The 16,013-nt window shown below is 48.6% G+C and overlaps 1 protein-coding gene across 7 annotated transcripts in view; it reads left to right on the top strand.

Annotated features, from left to right (window-relative positions):
* The window catches only part of CYLD (CYLD lysine 63 deubiquitinase), a 328,802-nt gene that overhangs the window by 254,331 nt on the left and 58,458 nt on the right, over positions 1-16,013 (top strand). The gene's annotated exons all lie outside the window — the stretch shown is intronic.

The following is a 16,013-nucleotide window of genomic DNA, read 5'->3' as shown; positions in this document are numbered from 1 at the left end:
CCGCCAGCGAGACGCTCTTATCCTGGGCCATCTGTCCAGTCCTTTCGGTCTCACAGATTTCGATCAAAGGCCAAAGGTGCCTCCAATGCGGCTAGAGGCACCAGAAACAAGTCCAGAATACCTGCAAGTACCAGTTCTCAGTCGGGCTCACACCACGAGGCACCGTCATGCTGAGGCCTTAGTGGAAGCAGAACTGGAGGACTGTTCCTGAGAATTGGAACAGTCCTCCGGTTCTGCTTCCACTAAGGCCTCAGCATGACGGTGCCTCGTGGTGGGAGCCCGACTGCGTCACTTCAGCCGCGTCTGGGAAGCCTCCTGCCCGGATGCCTGGGTCAGGGAGCCCGTTTCTCAGGGCTACAAGCTGGAGTTCAACAGTAACCCCCCCCCCAACAATTTTTCAAATCAAGCTTACCAGATTTGGAGGATATTCAATTTACGTTGCAATAGGCTATACAAAAGTTGGTCCAGTCCCATGTCATTGTTCCAGTACCACTACCACAATGCGGCAAGGGGTTTTACTCAAACCTGTTTGTGGTGCTGAAGCCGGACGGTTCGGTTAGACCCATTCTGAATCTGAAAGCCTTGAATCCTTATTTGAGGGTGTTTAAATTCAAGATGGAATCCCTGCGAGCAGTGATTGCGGGCCTGGAAGTACAGGAATTTCTCATACGTCCTAGAGGATGCTGGGGATGCTTCAAGAATCATGGGGTATAGACGGGATCCGCAGGAGACATGGGCACTTTAAGACTTTAAATGGGTGTGAACTGGCTCCTCCCTCTATGCCCCTCCTCCAGACTCCAGTTAGATTCTGTGCCCAGAGAGACTGGTCACACACTGAGGAGCTCTCCTGAGTTTCTCGGAAAAAGACTTTTGTTAGGTTTATTATTTTCAGGGAGACCTGCTGGCAACAGGCTCCCTGCATCATGGGACTGAGGGGAGAGAAGCAGACCTACTTCTCTGAGTTCAAAGGCTCTGCTTCTTGGGCTACTGGACACCATTAGCTCCAGAGGGTTCGATCACTTGGTCCGCCTAGCTGCTTGTTTCCGGAGCCGCGCCGTCACCCCCCTCACAGAGCAGGAAGATAGAAGCCGGTGAGTATGAGGAGATCAGAAGACTTCAGTGACGGCAGAAGACGCGTTTGAGGTACCCACTGTGTGCCATGCTCCCACACATTACACGCACTGCAGGGCGCAGGGGGGGCGCCCTGGGCAGCATGATGACCTCAAACAGCACTGGCATACTTTATAACAGTGCCTAGGCACTAGTTAAGGGACCCCCGCCAGTATAAATAAAATTTAAGCGGGACTTAAGCGCACCATGTAGTGGGCGGGGCTTAGCCCACACAGCTCTGACCGGTGCCATTTTCTATTCACAGAAGGCTGCAGAGACGCTGGCCCTGATTCTCCACTCTGCTGTGCAAGTAACAGGGTGCACAACGGTGGTGGTGGGGGGGGGGGCACTAGTGATTTGGTGCTGTGTTAATATATATATAAAGCGCTAACAGGTCTGGGCAGTCGTTTAACTCGCTTCAGTACCGGGATAGGCGCTGGGTTGTGAGCTGGCAGAACTCCCTCTGTGTCTCTCTAACAGGCTTTATTGTGGGTCTGTCTCCTATAGCCCCAGTGTGGTTGTGGGTGTCGGTATGTGTGTGTCGACATGTCTGAGGCTGAGTGCTCTTCCCAGGAGGAGGCTGGAGTGGGGACAGATAAGTCTGTGAGAGTGACCGTGTCGGCATCGCCGACGGACGATTGGGTAAATATGTTGAGTGTTTTGAATGCAAATGTGTCTCGGTTGTCTAAAAAATTAGATAAATCTGAGTCTAAGGGGCCCTACACACTAGCCGATCCGCCGCCGAGCTGCCCGACGGCGGATACGGCCGACGGGCGACCCGACGGCGGGGGGGCAGTGACGGGGGGAGTGAAGTTTCTTCACTTCCCCCGTCACGCGGCTCCATTGAAGTGCAGGCAAATATGGACGAGATCGTTCATATTGGCCTGCATGCACAGCCGACGGGGGACCAGCGATGAACGAGCGCGGGGCCGCGCATCGTTCATCGCTGGAGCCTCCACACTGAAAGATATGAACGAGTTCTCGTTCATTTATGAACGAGATCAATCATATCTTTCAAAAAAATCGGCCAGTGTGTAGGGCCTATGCGAACCAGACATGGAGAAAGTCAGTGGAGGATGTTTTGTCACAAGCTCAGACCCCTTCGGGGTCACAGAAACGTGCATTTACCCAGATAGCTGATACAGATACCGACACGGACTCCGATTCCAGTGTCGACTATAGTGATGCCAGATTAAATCCAAAACTGGCTAAAAGCATTCAGTACATGATTGTGGCGATAAGACTTGTTACATATCACGGAGGACCCTACTGTCCCTGATACTAGGGTCAGTATGTATAAATGAAAGAAACCTGAGGTAACGTTTCCTCCCTCTCATGAACTGAATGCGCTTTTTGAAAAGGCTTGGGAAAATCCTGACAAGAAAATACAGGTTCCCAAAATAATTCCAGTGGCATAACCGTTTCCATTTGAGGACAGGGAAAAGTGGGAGTCAACCCCCACGGTAGACAAAGCTGTGGCGCTTCCGTCTCCTGACACGGCAGCCCTAAAAGATCCTGCGGATCGTAAACAGAAAAATACACTAAAATCCATTTATGTCACTACAGGGTCACTACTCAGGCCTGCCGTTGCTTCGGCATTGGTGAGTAGCGCTATTGAAAAGGGTGCAGATAACTTGTCATCTGAGATGGATAACCTAGACAGGGATAGCGTGCTTTTGACTTTGGGTCATATCAAGGACGCTGCAGCGTATTTAAAGGAAGCTGTACGGGATATTGGCCTTTTGGGATCAAGGGTCAATGCCATGGCAGTCTCAGCAAGGAGAGCATTGTGGATTCATCAATGGAATGCTGACGCTGACTCTAAGAAGGCAATGGAGTCGTTACCGTTTAATGGTAGCGTCTTGTTTGGTGATGGCCTCACTGACCTGGTATCTACGGCTACCGCGGGTAAGTCGTCATTTTTACCTTATGTTCCTGCACAACAGCAGAAAACGCCTCACTATCAGATGCAGTCCTTTCGGCCCAATAAATACAAAAAAGGACGAGAATCCTCCTTCCTTGCTGCGAGAGGAAGGGGAAAAAGGTCACCGGCTGTGGCAAGTTCCCAAGAGCAGAAGTCCTCTCTGGCTTCTACCAAATCCTCCGCATGACGCTGGAGTTCCTCTGCTGGAGTCCGCACCAGTGGGGGCATGTCTGAGGCTCTTCAGTCAGGTCTGGGTGCACTCGGACCTGGATCCTTGGATATTAGAAATAGTAAGCCAAGGGTACAAATTAGAGTTTCATGACGTGCCCCCTCACCGATTTTTCAAATCGGCCTTGCCAGTTTCTCTTCCGGAAAGAGAGGTGGTATGCGCTGCGATACTAAAGCTGTGTCACAATCAAGTCATTGTCACGGTACCCCCGTCACAACAGGGGGAGGTGTTTTATTCAAGTCTGTTCGTGGTGCCGAAGCCGGATGGCTCGGTCAGACCGATTCTGAACCTAAAATCTCTCCATTTCTTTCTAAAAAGATTTAAATTCAAGATGGAATCTCTCCGAGCAGTGATCTCCAGTCTGGAGGAGGGCGATTTTATGGTGTCGGTCGACATAAAGGATGACTACTTACATGTTCCCATATATCCTCCACATCAGGCATACCTGAGGTTTGAAGTTCAGGATTGTCATTACCAATTTCAGACGTTGCCGTTTGGTCTGTCCACGTCTCCGTGGATTTTCAGCAAGGTTATGGCGGAGATGATGGTTCTCCTGCGTAAACAGGGAGTCACAATTATCCCGTACTTGGACGATCTCCTGATAAAGGCGAGATCCAAGGAACAATTGCTGAAAAACGTTGCACTCTCTGACGATTCTGCGACAACATGGTTGGCTCCTAAACTTGCCAAAATCACAGTTGGTTCCGACGACACGGTTGTCGTTCCTGGGTATGATTCTGGATACAGAATTACAGAGACTTTTTCTTCCAGTGGAAAAGGCTCTGGAAATACAGAACATGATAAAACAGATTCTGAAGCCGGCAAGAGTGTCGTTTCTTCAATGCACTCGGTTGCTGGAGAAGATGGTGGCGGCCTACGAGGCCATTCAATATGGCAGATTCCATGCCAGGGTGTTTCAGTGGAACCTGCTGGACAAGTGGTCCGGGTCTCACCTGGACATGCACCAGAAAATATTCTTATCTTCCAGGACCAGGATCTCCCTTCTGTGGTGACTGCACAGTTCTCACCTTCTGGAGGGAAGCAGGTTCGGGATTCAGGATTGGATCATGGTGACCGCAGATGCAAGTCTGTGAGGCTGGGGAGCAGTCACACAGGGGAGAAATTTTCAGGGAAAATGGTCAAGCCAGGAAGCTTGTCTGCACATAAACATTCTGGAATTAAGGGCCATTTATAATGGCATTCTGCAAGCGGATCATCTTCTTCACGGTCTGCCCATCTTGATTCAGTCAGACAACATAACAGCAGTGGCGTACATAAACCGCCAGGGCGGAACAAGGAGCAGCAATGGCCGAGGCCACGAGAATTCTTCGCTTGGCGGAGAAACATGCAAGCGCTCTGTCAACGGTCTTCATTCCAGGAGTGGACAACTGGGAAGCAGACTTCCTCAGTAGACATGATCTCCATCCAGGAGAGTGGGGTCTTCATCAAGAGGTCTTTGCAGAAGTGACAAGTCGTTGGGGAATTCCTCAAATAGACATGATGGCGTCCCGCCTCAACAAGAAACTTCAGAGGTATTGTTCCAGGTCAAGGGACCCTCAAGCGATGGCAGTGGACACCCTAGTGACACCGTGGGTGTCTCTGTCGGTATCTGTGTTCCCTCCACGTCCACTCATTCCAAAGGTGATAAAGATCATAAGAAGAACAAGGGTTCAGGCGATACTCATTGTTCCAGACTGGCCAAGTAGGGCCTGGTATCCAGATCTTCAGGAGCTTCTCATAGAAGATCCCTGGCCTCTTCCTCTACGAGAGGACCTGTTACAACAGGGTCCGTGCGTGTATCAAGACTTACCGCGGCTGCGTTTGACGGCATGGCGGTTGAGCGCCAAATCCTAGCCCGAAAGGGTATTCCCAGTGAAGTCATTCCCACACTTCTTCAGGCTAGAAAGGAAGTAACGGCAAAGCATTACCACGGTGTTTGGAGGAAACATGTGTCTTGGTGTGAATCCAAGAAGGCTCCTACGGAGGAATTTCAGCTGGGGCGTTTTGTCCATTTTTTACAAGCTGGTGTGGATGCATGCCTAAAGTTGGGCTCAACTAAAGTACAAATTTCGGCCTTATCGATTTTCTTTCAGAAAGAATTGGCCTCCCTTCCATAATTTCAGACCTTCGTGAAAGGCGTACTACACATCCAACCTCTCTTTGTGGCCCCCAGTGGCGCCATGGGATCTAAATGTGGTGTTGCAGTTCCTGCAATCTCATTGGACTCGTCAGCAATTTTTGCCCAAGGTGATTTCATCGTTTCACGTAAACCAGCCTATTGTGGTGCCTGTGGCTACTGACGCTTTGGCGGAATCAAAGTCTCCCGATGTGGTCAGAGCTTTGAAAATCTATGTCGCCAGAACGGCTCAAATTAGGAAAACAGAGGCTCTGTTTGTCCTGTGGGATCCCAACAAGATTGGGGCCCCTGCTTCCAAGCAGACTATTGCACGTTGGATCTGTAAAACGATTCAGCAAGCTCACTCTACGGCAGGATTGCCGTTACCAAAATCTGTGAAGGCCCATTCTACCAGAAAGGTGGGCTCATCCTGGGCGGCTGCCCGGGGGGTCTCTGCATTACAGCTTTGCTGAGCGGCTACTTGGTCGGGATCAAACACCTTTGCGAAGTTTTACAAGTTGATACCCTGGCTGAGGAGGACCTCTTGTTTGGTCAATCGGTGCTGCAGAGTCATCCGCACTCTCCCGCCCGTTCTAGATCTTTGGTATAAACCCCCTGGTTCTTGAAGCATCCCCAGCATCCTCTAGGACGTATGAGAAAATAGGATTTTAATACCTACCGGTAAATCCTTTTCTCTTAGTCCGTAGAGGATGCTGGGCGCCCATCCCAGTGCGGGCTGTATCTGCAGTTTGGTTGTAGTTACGCTCATGTTGAGTTAAGTTCAGTCAGTCTGTGACTGTTGTTGGTCATGCCGTTGCATGCGTTGTTGTTGAATGCCATTTTGTACGGCGTGGTTTGAGGTGTGAGCTGGTATGTATCTCACCTTAGTTAAAAACGTTAAATAAATCCTTTTCCTCTAAATGTCCGTCTCCCTGGGCACAGTTCCTATAACTGGAGTCTGGAGGAGGGGCATAGATGGAGGAGCCAGTTCACACCCATTTAAAGTCTTAAAGTGCCCATGTCTCCTGCGGATCCCGTCTATACCCCATGGTTCTTGAAGCATCCCCAGTATCCTCAACGTACTAAGAGAAAAGGATTTACCGGTAGGTATTAAAATCCTATTTTATGGTCTCCTTGGATATCAAGGACGCCTATCTCCATATTCCGATTTGGCCGCCTCATCAGGCCTCCTGGGCAATCATTTCCAATTCCAGGCACCACCCTTCGGCCTGTCCACAGCCCAGAGGGTATTCACAGAGGTGATGGCGGGGGGTCAATGTGGTCCCGTATCTGGATGATTTTCTGATAAAGGCACTGTCACTGGCCTAGACTAAGGGTGTTGTGGACTCGGGGATTCTTCCGATGGTTGGGAAGAGGAACCACATACAGGACGCTGACAGTAAGGTTTAGTGAAATAGTGAAGAGCTTGCAGGAAAAGAACAACTTAAAGTCATATATCATAAAGAAACTTGTGAGGGAATATCCAGACCCATTGGAGGGTTTTGTGAGCAATATTAGAAATGTTGGTGACTGAAGGAACTGTGGGTGATGTTTAAGAGTCACTGATAACTTGAAGAACTTGTAAATGGTGGTTAGAGACACAAATGGTTAAAGGAACTTGTGAGCGGAGATTAAGACACTGGTGATTTGTAGAACTTATGTGTAGTGGTTTTAGACGCTGTGGATTTGTAGAACTTGAGAACGGTGACTTAGACGCTGATGATTTGTAGAACTTAAGTGCAGTGGTTTAAGACGCTGGTGATTCGTAGAACTTGAGAACGGTGATTTAGGGCCCGCAGCCCACACTGATTCCTAGGAGCACTGGAGACTGGATCGCAGAGAGATACACCGGCCGCTGAATACACTGGAACCAGTGCAGCGAGCTGGCACCTGGAAATGCCGGAGACACTGGAGTACAACTTCAGAGATCCTTGCCGGGAACTAGAGCGCTGGCATCCACGTCAGGGAAAGACGATACTCAGGCGCTGAGGCTCTGTCCGGCGTCTGACTTTGAATCTCCCGCCACCGCTGGATTGGCGGAGCAGTCTGATGACGTCACCTGCCTCCCGTCCACGTGATGCCGGGTGTCATGGCGGCGCCCATGCCCTGGAGAACCGCCGGGAGCCGCGCCAGCCAGATGCCGGAGCCTGTGGCCCACCGAAGGCGGAGGCCGCAACACAGACCAGCAGACACGCAGGGGTAAGCGCGGCGAACGCCGCCTCTGGCTTGTGACAGGCACTATCAGGGAGCTTTTGTTGCTCCATATCGACCGCACCAGCCATCTTCTTTCGAACCATGGGTGGATCCTCAACTTGCAGAAGTCACACCTGGAGCCAACTCAGAGGCTCCTATTCCTGGGGATGTTGCTAGATATTGTGGCCCAGAAGGTGTTTCTACCTGACAAGGCGAAAACACTTCAGGAGATGGTCTGCATGGTCCTCTGGCCTACTCGAGTGTCCATCCATCTTTGCATAAGATTGTTGGGAAAGATTGTTGCCTTATACGAGGCAATCCAGTATGGGAGGTTCCATGCCAGAAAGTTTCAGTTGGATCTCCTGAGCAAGTGGTCGGGATCACATCTCCAGATGCACAGGATGATTCGGCTGTCACCTCGGGCCAGGATTTCCCTCATGTGGTGGCTACAGTCCTCCAATCTCCTGGGGGGCCGGAGTTTCGAGATGTGAGTCTGAGAGGATGGGGAGCTGTCACCCAAGAGGCGCAGTTCCAGGGCAGGTGGTCAGCCCACAAAAGCCTCCTTCCAATCAACATTTATGGAACTTCGGGCGATCTATTATGCTCTACTTCAAGCCTCTCCTCTACTCAGGGATCATGCGATCAAAGTACAGTCTGACAACGCCACGGCGGTGGCTTATATCAATCGACAAGGAGGGACAAAAAGCAAAGCCTGCATGCGAGAGATGTCAAAGATACTCCTCTGGGCGGAAAGAAATGCAAGAGCCATGTCAGCAATCTTCATTCCGGGTGTGGACAACTGGGAGGCGGACTTCCTGAGTCGTCACGATCTCCACCCGGGGGAGTGGGCGCACCACCATCTGGTGTTCCAGCAGATCGTCGACCGGTGTGGTTGCCCACAAATAGACATGATGGCTTCTCATCTCAACAAGAAACTTCCCTGTTATTGCTCCCGGACCAGGGACCCTCAGGCGAGGGCAGTGGACGCACTGGCTGGTCTACCTGTTTCCTTCGATCCCATTGCTCCCAAGAGTGCTCAAGCGAATCAGGAATCAAGGTGTCCAGGCAATTCTAATTGTCCCAAATTGGCCTCAGAGAGCGTGGTACGCGGATCTTCTGGACCTGGCCGTCGAAGACCCTTGGCCTCTACCACTCAGATGAGATCTTCAACAAGGACCGTTCGTCTACCCGGACTTATGGCGACTTTGTTTGACGGAAGGGAGGTTGAGCGGAGTATCCTAGCTCGTAAGGGCCTGTCCAAGAAGGTTATTGCAACCATGGTTCAGGCCAGGAAACCTGTGACGTCAAAACATTATCATATCTGGAGAAGATATGTTTCTTGGTGTAAGGAACGCACGTATCCGCCTGGAGTATTTCACTTGGGACATTTCCTACGTTTCGTGCAGGCTGGTGTGGATTCGGGCTTACGTCTGGGTTCCATTAAGGACCAGATTTCAGCTCTCTCCATTTCTTTCAGAAGAAATTGGCAGTGTTGCCAGAAGTTCAGACCTTCTTGCAAGGGGTACTCCACATACAACCTCCCTTTGTGCCGCCTATGGCACCCTGGGATTTGGATAGTGTTGAAATCTCTACAGTCCTCCTAGTTTGAACCGCTGATGACGGTAGAAGACAAGTACCTCACATGGAAGATGGTGATATACTGGGCTTGGCTTCTGCTAGTCGTGTTTCAGAATTGGGGGCCTTATCGTGTAAAAGTCCGTACTAAATCTTTTACGAGGACAGAGCGGAGCATTTCATCTCAATCAACCTATTGTGGTTCCGTCCAGTTCAGACGCTTCTGCTCCACCAGAGGCATTGGATGCTGTGCGTGCCTTGAAGATATATGTCAAGCGTAAAGCTGGGGTCAGAAAGACTGATTCCTTGTTCGTGCTCTTTGATGAGCAGAAGAAGGGTTGCCCTGCTTCAAAGCAGACCATTGCTTGTTGGATTAGGCTTACTGTCCAACAGGCCTACTGTATGTGTCAGCAGCCTTACCTGTTCCTCAGTTTCTAAAGGCCCACTCTACTAGTTCAGTGGGCTCTTCCTGGGTGGCTGCCCGTGGAGTCTTGGCCTTGCAACTTTGCTGAGCTGCTACCTGGTCGGGGAAGAACAATTTTGTGAAGTTCTACTAATTTGATACCCTGGCCAAAGAGGATACCCAGTTTGGGCAGGTGGTGCTGCAGCAGTCTCTGCACGTTCCCGCCCGTTCTGGAAGCTTTGGGACGTCCCCTTCGTACTAGATTCCCCCAATATCCCTTATGGATACTAGAGAAAATAGGATTTTAAATACCTACCGATAAATCCTTTTCTCGTAGTCCATAAGTGATATTGGGCGTCCGCCTCAGTGCGGTGACTTTTCTGCAGGTTCTCTTTTTATAGTTACCTCTTCAGCTGTTGCTGTTTTGTTGCCAGCCATTGCTGATTTGTTGTATATTAGTGGTGTGCTGGTGTCTAAATCTCACCACCTTTTCTGTTATGTTCCTTCTCTCATATATGTCCTTTCTCCACCGGGCACATTTTTACCTATAACTGCCTGTGGGAGAGGGCATAGAGGGGAGGATCCAGCACACCCAGTTGAAGAAATTCAAAGTGCACTGGCTCCTTTAGACCCTGTCTATACCCTATCGTACTAGAGTCCCCCAATATCCCTTATGGACTACCAGAAAAGTATTTACCGCTAGGTAACTAAAATCCTATTTTTAAAAATATTTAAATATTATGTTATGCAATCTGCAGAACGGATCTCCTCGTCAAAAACTGGGGAACACAGTGGGGCGGCACGGTCGCATGTGACCTGACCCTGCCAGTTAAGTGGTTAAGAGTCTCAGAAGGCTGCAAGCAGAAATGTCGGCGACTGCTGTGATGGCGCCCGAATGGCAGAATAGTTTAATTGCTGCCATTGGCCGCCATCTAGTGGTGGGTAATCAAATAACAATTGAATCTGTCCCTAACTATCTGATTTTCGATACACAATTCAGTCAGTGTCAGTCTGATCATTGTGGATGAAAAATTCCATTTAATTCAACTGGATTATTGATCAGTTGGTCTATTTACATTTTCTTGTATTTAATAGATTGTCACCTCAGTGATGGGATTGTGTAACTATGTTTCTTCTGCAGGGTCCACAGTTTATCCACAGGATAACATTGGGATATGAGGTAGCATCAGCGGAATGGCACGAATCGATCAAAAGTTTTCGGAATTCCAGAATGCAACAGGCCAGTCTCCTATATCCCCGTCTTCTGGCTCAGGCAAGTCAGTTTTTTGTTTGGTGCGGCAGGAGCCGGACCATGGTCATAGGGCTGCTGGTTTGTTGCAGCCATAAGCTTTTTATTATTTAATTTTTATAGTCTTATTCTTTTTGAGTGATCTTTCCAAAAAGCATTGTATACGCACATTAGAAAGATTCGCTCCAACAACTCTCCGCCGGGTCGTGACCGCGCTTACCCACATGTACAGTGCTGTTTCGGCGGGCTTCTGTGTGGATGTACTTGCAAGTTCAGCTGACGTTGGGGGAAATGTAATGCGTCAGTTCCACTTAGCGGGGAAGACGTGAGACACAGCTGCACTGTTTTCGGGATGGAGACTACCGAACAGTTGCTGACGCGGCTGCCACCTCAGGTGCACCAGCGCTAGGCCTCAGGGATCATAGGCTCCAGGGGTTAGTGTGAGGCCGTGATCCCTGGGGTTGATGTCAGCAGTGGGGAGAAAGACGCTCCTCTGTTTGCCCCTCTCCCCGGTTCATGACCAGTTTCCTCTGAGTTTCCCACCATGAACTGATTTTCCACTTCCGTCTGAGACACTAGATATTTAACTGAACCAGTTACAGCATAGGCAGCTGTGTCACTGGTGCGCTTGTGTTCAATTGGGCGTCTGTGTTCTCTGATAACATATGTGTTCACTTGGGCGTCTGTGTTCGCTATTTGCGTCTGGATCCACTCAGTGTTGGATAACGTATTGATCGATCCTTGAAGCGGGGTTAAGTCTCCCTGTATACCGCTCTCTTGAGGCAGGTGATACAGCACTAAGGGGGTCATTCCGACCCATTCGCACGCAGCGGTTCTTCGCTGTGGTGCGAATGGGTCGGAACTGCGGCTGGACGGCATTGCACACGCACGTCGTTGCCCTGCGACGGCAGTCGCCGGGCAATAACGCCAGGACTGAAGAAAGCGATCGCAGGCCCGATCACAAAAAAATTGACAGCGGGAAGGAGGATCGGGGCGTCCACTCACCGTTTACCGGGCGTGGTAAGGCGAACGCAGGCGTGTCCAGGCACTTAGAGGGCGGATGTCTGACGTCACAGCCAGGACCTTCATCGCTGGATCCGTCGCACTGGGTAAGTAGGTGCAGGGCTGGTCTTGTTCTGCACCAAACGTTTTTAGCATAGCAGGGCTGCACAAGCGATTGCAGCCCTGCTATGCTAAAATACACTTCCCCATAGGCGGCGTCAAGTTGATCGCACGAGCAGCAAAAAGTTGCTATGTGCGATCAACTCGGAATGACCACCAAAGTCTCTACCTATCATTGGGGTACGAGTAGTTGGATAAGTGTCTGATGCATATGAGTCTGATAAGCTGTTACTGCTGTTTCTTTTGCTGTGCGACTGAATACGTTAAAATTCCTATATAAGGTAATGCCGTAATCTGTTTTTCTTACATACCTGAAATGTATCTGTAGTTGAATATATGCTCATATTGATTATTATAGTAATGTATAACCTGTGACTGATTGCTAGTGCGCCTGCTGACTTTTTTCTATACTATATTTCCATCAGTTCTGCTGTCTTTGTATATACCAATCCTAAATGCTGGTGCAAGGCAGGGAGGGATCGGATTGTATATCACTTTAGCAAGCTTAAAGTGAATATGGTCACAAACTGTGTAGTTAACACTATACAGATGTGTGATTTGTTTACCATGTCTAAAAAAGGCACGGGTGAGGAGGATACCCTCTCCACAGCAGCATCAACATTGATATCATGTTTGTCATGCAAAGCATGGTTAACCTTGAAAGAACTGGTACAAAATGGATTAAGTGCGAATTGTTATAGCTTTCACCAAAGCCTCCTTAATAATCCAAGTCAGGCAAAGGTTCAGTCAGAACCCCCATGGGCTTTATTTGCACAAACATCCAGTATAGCTGAGCAGATAATGCCAGCTCCCATACCAGGGTTAGGTTACCCAGTAAACCCTTACATGCAACATTGCCCCTGGGTCTTATCACATCCAGTCCAGGAATTTGCAGCCTTTCAACAACAGCAGGCTGAAAGACCTGTGGAAAGTAAATCACACAGACATGAAACAACATCTTCACAGTCTACACATTTTTCAGAAGGGGACACTTCAGAGGATGAAGATGGTTCCTCGTATTCTGAATCTGCATACAGAGACGAGGATGAAGGTCCCAGCTCAGTAGATGTACCTGAACTAATTAATGCTATGAAAGCCATTCTATCCTTAAAGGAGACAAGCAGAGCCTGTGTTCAAATCCAAGGCACCTGTGTTTAAACGTCCCAAAACAGTCAGAACAGCTGACGGAAATTATGCAAGAGGCTTGGGTTACAACCAGTAAAAAGTTCAGAATTCCGAAAAAATTTAATTCTCATTATCCTCTTCCGGCTGGGGATTGTTTGAAAAGGGAGGTTGCTCCCAAGGTAGATATGCATGTCATTCAGTTGGTGCGTAAATCTACATTACCTCTGCCTTCAACATCATTAAATGATGTAACGGATAGAAAGATAGATGGTTTTCTAAAAATTCTTTTTTCCTTATCAGGAGCAGTTGTTAGGCCGGCGATGGCTTCAGCCTAGACGGCGAAAGCAGTGGCGGCCTGGGCTGATGCATTGGAAGACGACCTTCCATTGTTTTCTAGAGAACAAAAGTCCCATATTGCACATATTAAACAAGCAGCTGTCTTTATAGAAGAAGCAGTCTTGGATATGGATATAGTAGCTTCTCAGGCATCAGCCTCAGCAGTAGCAGCACGTAGAGCAGTCTAGCTACGTACATGGACGGCTGGCTCAGAGTCCAAAAAGGTACTAGAGTCTTTGCCTTTTGCTGGAGATATTATTTTTGGTAAAGAGTTAAACAATATTCTGGAGTCAGAAGCAGACTCTAAGAAAGTGAAGTTTCCTTCTACTTACAAGTCTAAACCTAATTTTCCAGCTTTTCGGTCCTTTTGGACCCAAGGAAAAGTGAAAGGAAAGGGTTACGGCAAACAGTCCCAATCAGATAAGTCTGGAAAGACTAAAAAGCATTGGGCTACCTGAAGGCCTGCTTCCGAACCAGAAGATAAGCCATCAGCCTGATGTCACGGGCCTCCACCTGGGGGACCCCAGGGTGGGAGGCCGACTTCTTTTATTTGCACAGACCTGGCAGCAGTCCACCACAGATGCCTGGGTGCAAGTAGCGGTGTCTCATGGTTATGCGTTTGCCTTTAAGAAACACCCACCGCAAAGATTTTTTTGTACCAGCCCGTCTTCTGTGGAAACAAAGGCCAGAGCTTTACAGGAGGCAGTTCAGAAGTTGCTACAATCAGTGGTGATAGTACCGGTACCTCCTGTTCAGCAGGGACAAGATTTCTATTCCAATCTGTTTCTAGTACTGAAATCTAATGGATCATACCGGCCCATTCTCAATCTCATAGCTCTGAACAAATACATATGGGTGCCTCGTTTTCATATGGAGACTTTATGTTCCATTATCTTGGCCATGGAGCTGGGGGATTTTATGGTATCCCTAGATATCCAGGATGCTTACCTGTATGTACCTATAGCACCGTCCCATCGGTGCTATATCAGGTTTGCTATCCTCCGGCAACATTTTCAGTTTCAGGCCCTATCATTTGGACTGGCTACAGCTCCAAGAATGTTCACCAAAATTATGTTGGAGATGGCGGCTTATCTCCGTCATCAGGGGATAAGAATTTTCCCGTACCTGGACGACCTGTTAATCCTTGCTCATTCCCAGGAAACTCTCCAGGGCCATCTGCAATTGACAATAGCCTGTTAACAAAGCCACGGCTGGCTCATTAATTGGGCAAAGTCATCCTTGGTTCCGTCCCAAAGCATGACGCACCTGGGGGCTGTATTGTATTCCAAGCTTCAGAGAGTTTTTATACCTCTGAACAAAATATCCACAATACAGACAAGGATTCAGGAGCTACTACACAGTCGAAGAGTATCCATTCATGCAGCAATGTGAGTGATGGGATCTATGGTGTCAACGTTCGACATGGTGGAATATGCTCAATTCCACTCAAGGCCCCTTCAACGTCTGATTTCTTTCAGATGGAATATTCTACTTCGAACAATAAAAACTCAGACTATGGTTCTTCCTCTGGAAGTACGGAGGTTGTTAGCCTGGTAGTTACAGACATCCCATCTGGACAAAGGGCGACCCTTTTGGATCTCAGTGGAAGATTCTGACAACAGACGCCAGTCTTCAGGGCTGGGGAGCAGTTTCAGAAAGGTGTTACTTCCAAGGGCAGTGGTCCAGTGAAGAAAGTTGCCTGCCAATAAATATATTGGAACTTCGGGTCATATATATGGCACTCACTCAGGCAAAGGACATACAGTACTTCAAGGAAAACCGGTGCAGATTCGCTCGGACAATGCAACGGCAGTAGCGTACAGAACCTCAGTCATCAGGGAGGAACTCGCAGCCAAAAGGCAATGAAGGAGGTAAGCCGCACGTTAAGGTGGGCAGAACTTAATCATCGGGCCTTGTCCGCAGTGTTCGTTCCAAGGAGTTCTAAACTGGAAAGCGGATTTTCTCAGTCGACACGCCATTCATGCAAACGAATGGGCTTTACAGCCAGAGGTTTTCCAGATTTTGGTAAACAAGTGGGGGCTGCCGGAGATAGACCTCATGGCTTCTCGTCGGAACTACAATGTTCCCGCATACGGGTAGGATCCCAAAGCGACCTTCATGTATACTCTGTCAATGAGATGGGACTTTTCTCTGGCCTATGTGTTTCCACCAATTGCCCTGTTGCCCAGGGTGATGCGAAAAGTCAAACAGGGAAAGGGCGCCGTGATATTAATAGCTCAGGCTTGGTCCAGTAGACATTGGTATACAGATCTGCAGAGGCTGTCAGTGGATACGTTTCTACTCCTTCAACGTCCAGATCTACTGTCCCAGGGTCCTTGTTATTAAGATTATAAAACTCACACTAATTTTACTTAGAAAGAGGCAATCAGGCGTACTTCTTACCAACTTTAAATAACCTGGATAAGGAAGATCTACAATGCTGCTCCCAATGAATAATCTGCAATTATTCAAACCGAACAAGAAATTACAATAATGTATACATACATGTGTACACAGGGAGCGCTAAATATTCACAATTATCTAATTTATTTAGACAATAAAAAATAGAATGACAATGCACAATTTAATAATAATAAGATATATCAATTAAAAAATTAAAAACCATATCAA

This window comes from Pseudophryne corroboree, chromosome 11 (genome assembly GCF_028390025.1).
Source record: "Pseudophryne corroboree isolate aPseCor3 chromosome 11, aPseCor3.hap2, whole genome shotgun sequence".
NCBI classification, from domain to species: Eukaryota; Metazoa; Chordata; class Amphibia; order Anura; family Myobatrachidae; genus Pseudophryne; species Pseudophryne corroboree.
Note: the sequence above shows the minus strand (reverse complement) of the source record. Positions and strands in the feature narration are given on the sequence as shown.